Raw genomic sequence first — 8,392 nt, 5'->3', positions numbered from 1 at the left:
ACCATAGCTTTGACTATACAGACCTTTGTCAGCAAAGTAATGTCTCTGGTTTTTAATATGCTGTCTGCTTCTGCTAAGTCACTTCAGTCGTGTCCGACTCTGTGCAACCCCACAGACGGCAGCCCACCAGGCTCCCCCGTCCCTGGGAGTCTCCAGGCAAGAACACTGGAGTGGGTTGCCATTTCCTTCTCCAATGCTGTCTGGGTTTGTCATAAGTTCCCTTCCAAGGAACAAGTGTTTTTTAATTTCATGACTGCAGTCACCAACAGCAGTGATTTTGGAACCCAAGAAAATTAAGTCTGTCACTTCTTCCACTTTTTCCCCTCTATTTACCATGAAGTGATAAGACCAGATGCCATGATCTTAGTTTTTTGAATGTTGAGTTTTAAGCCAGCTTTTTCACTCTCCTCTTTCACCCTCATCAAGAGACTCTTTAGTTCCTCTTCACTTTCTGCCATTAGAGTGGTATCATCTGCATATCTTAGGTTGTTGATATTTCTCCCAGCAATCTTGATTCCAGCTTGTGATTCTTCCAGTCCAGCATTTTACATGATGTACTCTGCATATACGTTAAATAAACAGGGTGACAGTATACAGCCTTGTCGTACTCCTTTCCCAGTTTTGAACCAGTCAGTTGTTCCATGTAAAGTTCTACTGTTGCTTCTTGACCCACATACAGATTTCTCAGGAGACAGGTCAGGTGCTCTGTATTCCCATCTGTTTCAGAATTTTCCACAGTTTGTTGTTATCCACACAGTCAAAGGCTTTAGCATAGTCAATGAAACAGAAGTAGATGTTTTTCTGGAGTTCCTTGATTCTCCATGATCCAAGAAATGTTGGCAATTTGATCTCTGGTTCCTCTTCCTTTTCTAAACCCAGCTTGTACATCTGGAAGTTCTCAGTTCATGTACTGCTGAGGCCTAGCTTGAAGGAGTTTGAGCCTAACTTTATGCAACTTTACACTTTTATATAATTATTTCTTTAGGATAAATATCTAGAAGGGGGAGTTTTTAGATAGAAAAAATATGTACAATTTTAAGGCATTTGCTATGAAGACCAAAGTGACCTCCAGAGGAAAAAAAAATGTAGCAATATAAGTATTCCCCAGTAGTATGAGAAGTCACCTGTTACTCCCTAGCCTTACTAACATAGCTTCTAGTTTGTTTTTTAAGTTCATGAAAACTTCATTTACCTCTTTTTGACCCATCAGTCTCCTCATAAGTTTTATATTTAAGGAGGAGGACACAACCTAAATAAGTTGCATGGAGAAAATAGTATGAACTAATCTGGAAAAAATTGAAATGAGTTTTAAAATACATATATATATATAATTTTATAATCATGAATTAATAAAGTAAATTAAATTTTATATATATATATAAATCCCACACATGTTAACATTTGTAATTAGCAAAACTTTCACTTAATACTTTAATAGGCATGTTATTATTTTCTGCAAAACATCTTAATTATGACAAATTTGCCACTACACAAACAATTTTAAAACCACAATAATACATTCCAGGGTGTGTTATGCTGGGAAATGGCCATTCTGGGAAGAATAAAGTCACTTGGCCTTTAGGTTGGTGTGTCAGAATATGCTCAAGGAAAGTAATATCTAATGAGAAAGCATGTATTACAATAGTCACTTCACTGTAATTAATTAAATTTTAGCTCCAATAACACCTATTTATGGGGGATTTTACTAGTCATTAAATTTATTTTCTTTTAAAGTACCAAAACTTAAAAAATACCATAAGCTATAAAACAAACCAGAAACAAAGATTTTTTTTCCTAATTGTGGTAGAATCTGACCAGCTGGTTCCAGTTCCCATGCCTGGCAACTGATGATCTCTGCCCTCTGAGCTCATACATTCTCAGATTCTGTGTTTTATATCCATCCTATCATATGACCATAAGCAGTACGACTTCAGTACATTACATTAGCTCAAATTAGTTTCTCAGATGATCTAATCGTCACTCTAAAGCCCTGAGGGAATGGAATGCAAGACAGGTAAAGGTTGATGAGAAAATAGAGACGAAGGGCCATTAAAGGACAGACCTCTATAGCAGGAGTGGGGGTTACTGGGATGGAGAAGGAGGGGGATGGGTATCAAAAGACAAATAAACATTTCTACATTAAACTGGCCCACTTTGTGAAGATTCAGTTGAAAAGCATTATAGTTTTCTTGACATTTAGTTTGGGAAGTTTTGGGGAGAAGGTAAGATTTAGGGGAGCTTTGATGCAGAAAAGAAACACCAAGGTGAGAAAGAGAAAGTGTTTTATAAAGAAAGGAGAAAGATCCTAATTAATAAAATTACTTAGTTTGCTGATATGTTACTTTCTAAGACCAACAGTGAAATTCAGCATTTTTACCAAAATAGATTTGTTGTTTGGAGATTTAAGCTGAATCACTCTCATCGGTGTTTAGAAACTTAATCTCCAGAGTTGGTTTCTGATATATATCAATAGCAATGTTAGACAAATTATAAAGGATTCCAGAAATGGTAGCTATTGATTCAACATGTATTTTTAAAAGCCTCTGTACAATAAATGATTAGTAGCTGTCTTGTAAGGTAGAAGGTATACATTACGCTTTAGGACACAGGTTTAAAATTTATCATTTCTTTGACTTATGGTGTATATTATTGTTCTTGCTCCGTTTGTGCTAATCTGTTATCTAAGTATAACACATATAGCAACCCTGGAAAGCTAACTAATTTTTCCATGTGCACTTAATTAGTGTGATTTGTAAAAGTTCCCACAGTGAATGTGATGTACTTTTAAGTCATGCAATCTCAGAGGGAAGGAGTCATGACAACATGCAATTGAGAATAATTGGAATATGATTTTGTGTTCTTATAATAATAATGCCATTAAGTATATGATGAGGACATTAACATTAGATTCAGAATGTAAGAAGAGTATATTACCCCTCTCAGTAATAAATCACTTAGAGAAATTCTTAGTTTAAAAAGTTTAATGCTTGAGAACAGCATATGAATTCTCCTCTTGAGCTCTTTTTTAAACATTTAAGGTAACAGTGTGCTTGATAAAGTTCTTTTGGGAAAACAAATTTTGCCTGTAATTTAAAATTCTACAAATCCATAATTTTATTTCATATGTTTATAAAAAATTACCCCTACAGAAACCTTTGTTTTTTTAAATGGAATTGGAAGTAATTGAGAAAAATTTAACCCATCTTTATCTCCTTAACCAGTTTTGAATTGGCAGTTGATTTCCTCATGAGACTGAGTAATTTAAGTAGTTTTAAAGAACAAAAGTGCAAGTACTTTTGTATATATTATAGGAGAAGGGGTTAGAAATGGGATAGCCTTAAAATATTCAGAGAGGGGGAGAGGCCTAAATAATTTTAAGCAAAGAATGAGAGGTTGTTATCTAGATATTAACGAAAACAAGTGAATACTGAGTTTATTATGTGTTAGACACTGTTTTAAGTGCTGTGTATGTTTTAACTGCTTTAATCCTCAAGAGTCTGTGAAATAGGAAATATTATCTTTATTTTACAGAAGATAAGCTAGGGCATGTGGCTCAAAGACTCTCAGCTGGTAGAAAAGATAAAAGTCAATCCCAGAGGTGGTGGTAGGGGGTTGGCCCCCACTTAATTCTGATTTATACTGTGCACAATTCTTTTTGTACAACAACAAATATTTTTCAATCTATAATATTTTATTTTAAAACTGTCATATAGGATAAATTAAAACTCCTTCAGAACTTTAGGAAAATAAATTTTTCTCTTCAAAAACCCTTTTTTTCTTATTTTTATTTTGAATTTTTAAAATTTTTACACAGTTTTAAAGGTGACTTTCCACTTATAGTTATTACAAAATGTTGGCTACATTTCCTGTGTTACACAGTACTTCCTTGAGCCTATCTTACACTCAACAGTTTGTTCCTCCCACTTTCCCACGTCTATGTTGTCCCTCCCCCACAATGAAAGAAACAGTGAAAGTGTTAGTCATGTCTGACCCTTTGCAACCCCATGGACTGTAGCCCGCCAGGTTCCTCTTTCCATGGGATTTCCCAAGAAAGAATACTGGAGTGGGTAGCCATTCACCTCTCCAAGGGATCTTCCTGACCCAGGGATCAAACCCAGGTCTCTTGCATTCCAGGCAGATTCTTTATCATCTGAGGAACTACTAATTTGTTTTCTGTATCTGCGAGTCTGCTTCCCTTTTGTTATATTCCTGTTTGTTGTACCTTTTTTCAGTTCCAAATGTGATATCATACAGTGTTTGTTTTTCTCTCTCTGACTTATTTCACTTAGCATAATGCCCTCCGACTCCATCCATGTTGCTGCAAATGCCAAAATTTCATTCTTTTTTTATGACTGAGTGTATTCCTCTGTGTGTGTGTGTGTGTGTGTGTGTGTACACATATCTCTACCTGTTCATCTATTCTTTTTATATTATTCTGGCTTCACTGGGTCTTTGTTGCTGGGTGGGCTTTCCTCTGTTGTGGCAAGTGGGGCCTAATCTCTAGTTGCAGTGAGTTGGCTTCTCAGTGCAGTGGCTTTTCTTGTTGCAGAGTGTGGGCCCTAGGGCACATGGGCTTCTGTAGTTGCAGCGTGTGCACTTAGTACTTGCGGTCCCAGACTCTGTAGAGCACAGGCTCAATAGCTGTGGCGCACAGACTTTGTTGCTCAGTGGCATGTTGGCTTGTCCCAGGTCAGGGATTGAATGCATGTCTCTTGCTTTGGCAGGTTAATTCTTCATCACTGAGTCACCAGGGAAGCTTCTAGCCATTCACCTTTTGATGGACACTTAGGTTGCTTCCATATCTTGGCTATTGTAAATAATACTGCTGTTAATATTGAGGTGAATGTTATCTGTTTGAATTTTTGTTTTGTTCTGCTTTTTTTTTTCAGTTATATACCCAGAAATGGAATTTCCAGATCATATAATAGTTCCATTTTTAGTTTTTTGAGAAACTGTCATACTGCTTTCTACAGTGGCTGTACCAATTTTCATTCCCACCAACAGTATAGGAGGGAGGGTTACCTTTTCTCCACATCCTGGCCAACATTTGTTATTTGTGTTCTTTTTGATAGCCATTTTGATAGATGTGAGGTTTTATCTTACTGTGATTTTGATTTGCATTTTCCTCATGCTGAGCGATGTTGAGCATCTTTTCATATACCTACTGGCCATCTGCATTTCCTCTTTGGAAAAATGTCTACTCTGTTCTGCTCATTTTTTAATTGGGTTGTTTGTTATTTTGATGCTGAATTGTATGAGCTATTTATATATGTTGAATATTAGTCACTTATCAGTCACATAGTGAAAGTGTTAGTCATTCAGGCATGTCCAATTCTTTGCAATCCTATGGACTGTAGCCCACCAGGCTTCTCTGTCTATGGAATTCTCCAGGCAAGAATACTTAAGTGGGTTCAGTTCTGTTCAGTCGCTCAGTTGTGTCTATTTGTGACCCCATGGACTGCAGCACGCCAGGCCTCCGTGTCCATCACAAACTCCCAGAGTTTACCCATACTCATGTCCATTGAGTTGGTGATGCCATCCAACCATCTCATCCTCTGCTGTACCCTTCTCCTCCCACCTTCAATCTTTCCCACTGCAGATCTTTCTCACTCCAGTGGGTAGCCATTCCCTTCTCCAGGGAATCTTCCCGACCCAGAGATTGAACCTGGATCTCCTGCAGTGCAAACAGATTCTTTACCGTCTGAGCCACCAGGGAAGCCCAAAAGTATACCTGTCTTCTATATCATTTGCAAATATTTTCTCCCAATCAATAGGTTGTCTTTTTGAAAAACCCCTTTCTTTTAAAATCAAAAGGCTTTAGGACTTCCCTGGTAGTCCAGTGGTTGAGAATCTGCCTTCCAATGCAGGGCATGCAGGTTTGATCCCTAGTCAAGGAACTAGGATCCCACATACCTTGGGGCAACTAAGCCCACATGCCATGCCCCAGTGAGTATCCATACTGATTCAGTAAGACCCCTCACAGCCAAATAAATAAATGCCAAATGGCTTCATGTTTCCTAGCTGTTGTTGCTGAAGTGAGCAGAACCCTCACTCTATCTTTTCCTTATATTCACACAATATCAACCTTAATCCTTCCTTGGAGAATGGAGGCCTCTGGCTGAAGAGGGAGTAGGTCACAACTAGGAACAGTGGGAGAACAGAAGCACATTTATAGAATTCAAAATACTTAAAAATGAAGATAGTTTCAGATGGTCATTAGCACTAAGATGAAAAAAAGGTAGGCAAGGAGAAAAGCAAATGAGAAAAGAGATGTTAGGAAGGTGGTCAAAGAAAGCCTCTAAAGAGGCTGGTCTTTGCTCCTAGACCCAAGGTTGAAGGTAAGCAGCACAGGTGAACAGCTACGGGAAAAGCAGAGCAGTCCAGGAGCTAGTGTAAAGGCCTATAAAGATCAAAATATTTAGTTCCTGCAAGGAAGAAAAAGAAAACCAGAATAGCTATGAGTGATGAGAGAGGACATGAAAAATTAGAAAGAAATCATCAGGCCTTTTAGACCATGGTAAAGAATTTGAATTTTAATCTTAAGAGAAATGAAAGCCACTGAAGAAATTCAGCCAGAAAATAAATATGATCTCATTCACATTTTTAAAATATAATCTGGTGGAGAATATGTTCTAAAAATGGACTTGTAACATCTAAGTGGAGATATAAAAGGTGGTTGGAGAGTGGGTGAGTGGTCTGTGATGTACAGAGGTAGGATTATCTAGGGGTAGAGCCTAGACTGAAAAGAAGACAATCCTGGACCAATTTCTGGAGCTATCTGAACTCAAGAGTTTGGGTAGAACAGCAGAAGTTATGGAGATCAAGCAAAACTTAGACTCTTTCTGGCCAGCCAAGACTTAACTGTCATAGAGCATGGAGTGCAGATGCCTACAACTTTTGAACTTTCATGCTCTTTTCGTCTGTTATTATTAAATGTGGCTTTGCCAATATGAGATTTTTGAGTTTGTGTTTTTTCTTATGAAAAACTGAACAAACGTGGATTGAATTGAATTAATGGTATTAGCAAGCAGATTTTGGCCAGTACAAATCAGTATATATTAAGGAATGCAATTATTAAAGATGTAGGGCTACAGTAAATATTCAGTGCCTTTTTCAGTGTCCAAATCTTGAACATGATGACTCTTAACATTAAAGGCATTATATCAGGCAGAAGTTAATGAATTCAGTTATTCTTGGTGTCAAGTAATAATATTTTGTATCTTAGAAGAAGATATAGGCTATCCACAATATAACCACAGTCTTTCTAAAAAGAGACTGTGTAATAAGTCTGGTTGTCCAATTAGCCCAGTCCACCCAAACTTTAACTTTTTCCCTCAAGCTATATTTTATTACTTTGAAAAAGTTTATTGTTTTAAAGTTAGTCTTAATGTGGGATAAACTATATCACAGAAAACACAAGGACACAAATAGCAAAAGTAGTTTCATTTGATGCATTAATATCAGCATAGAAAAACCAATATCCTGCCTCATTTTTTGAATTTCATTATCAAATTAAGCTGAATAAAAAGTTCCAAATTTTCTTCAGGCAACATTTTTTGTTTTCCGAAGCAGCAGTTTTCACTTAATACAAAATAACTCTGTGGCAAATGCCCAGATTTTGTATTAGGACATGTAATTTTCCAGAAGACATGTCAAATCCTACTGCTGTCCCTTTAATATGGATTGATTGGATTCAGTGTCAGAGTTCTATTAAGAACATCTGAAATGAAGAATGCCTTAAAAAGTGGGTGCATCAGTGGTAACATTAATATTTTGTTTCAAGGAAGGGAGCAATTTTTGCTAAAGCTGCACATTTCTCTGGGCTTGAGTGAATTAGATAGAATTTCAGACTGAGTGATGAAGTACAAACACTTGCATTCAGATTCTTTGTTATTTTACACATATATACATGGCTGTCAAGGGAGTTTCTGGTTCCTTGTGATATTCATTAGCTTTGGGGTCTCTTAAATCATCTAGCTGTAACCTAGAGCAATAGATGTATACATCCAATTCCAACACCTCCAGGTCATCCTACATCTCCCATGGGTCACATCTGTCAGAGTTAGTCTATGAGGCTTGTGAACCTGGAATCTTGTCTTCTTCAGGGCCGAATTAACAACTGTATTGTTTTTACTGTTCCTGATTACATTTTCACTTTATACTGGAAGATTCTTTCTCCTTTTTGTGTAAAATTTTTCAAGATTGGATCCTAAATCTAAAACAACCAATAATGTTTATCTTTTTAAGTCATAAACTAAATAAAATGACCACTATATTTTGTCATAAGTTAAACTTGAATCAAATTTCTAGCTGCTGTGGTCACAATTTATAACTATACTCATCTACAACTTAAAATTTCTTTATCTCTTCTCTTTTTCATCAGGAAAAAGAT

The sequence above is a fragment of the Oryx dammah genome, unplaced genomic scaffold (assembly GCF_014754425.2).
Source record: "Oryx dammah isolate SB20612 unplaced genomic scaffold, SCBI_Odam_1.1 HiC_scaffold_11163, whole genome shotgun sequence".
Taxonomy (NCBI): Eukaryota; Metazoa; Chordata; class Mammalia; order Artiodactyla; family Bovidae; genus Oryx; species Oryx dammah.
The sequence above is the reverse complement of the archived record's forward strand: the minus strand, read 5'-3'. Positions refer to the sequence as shown.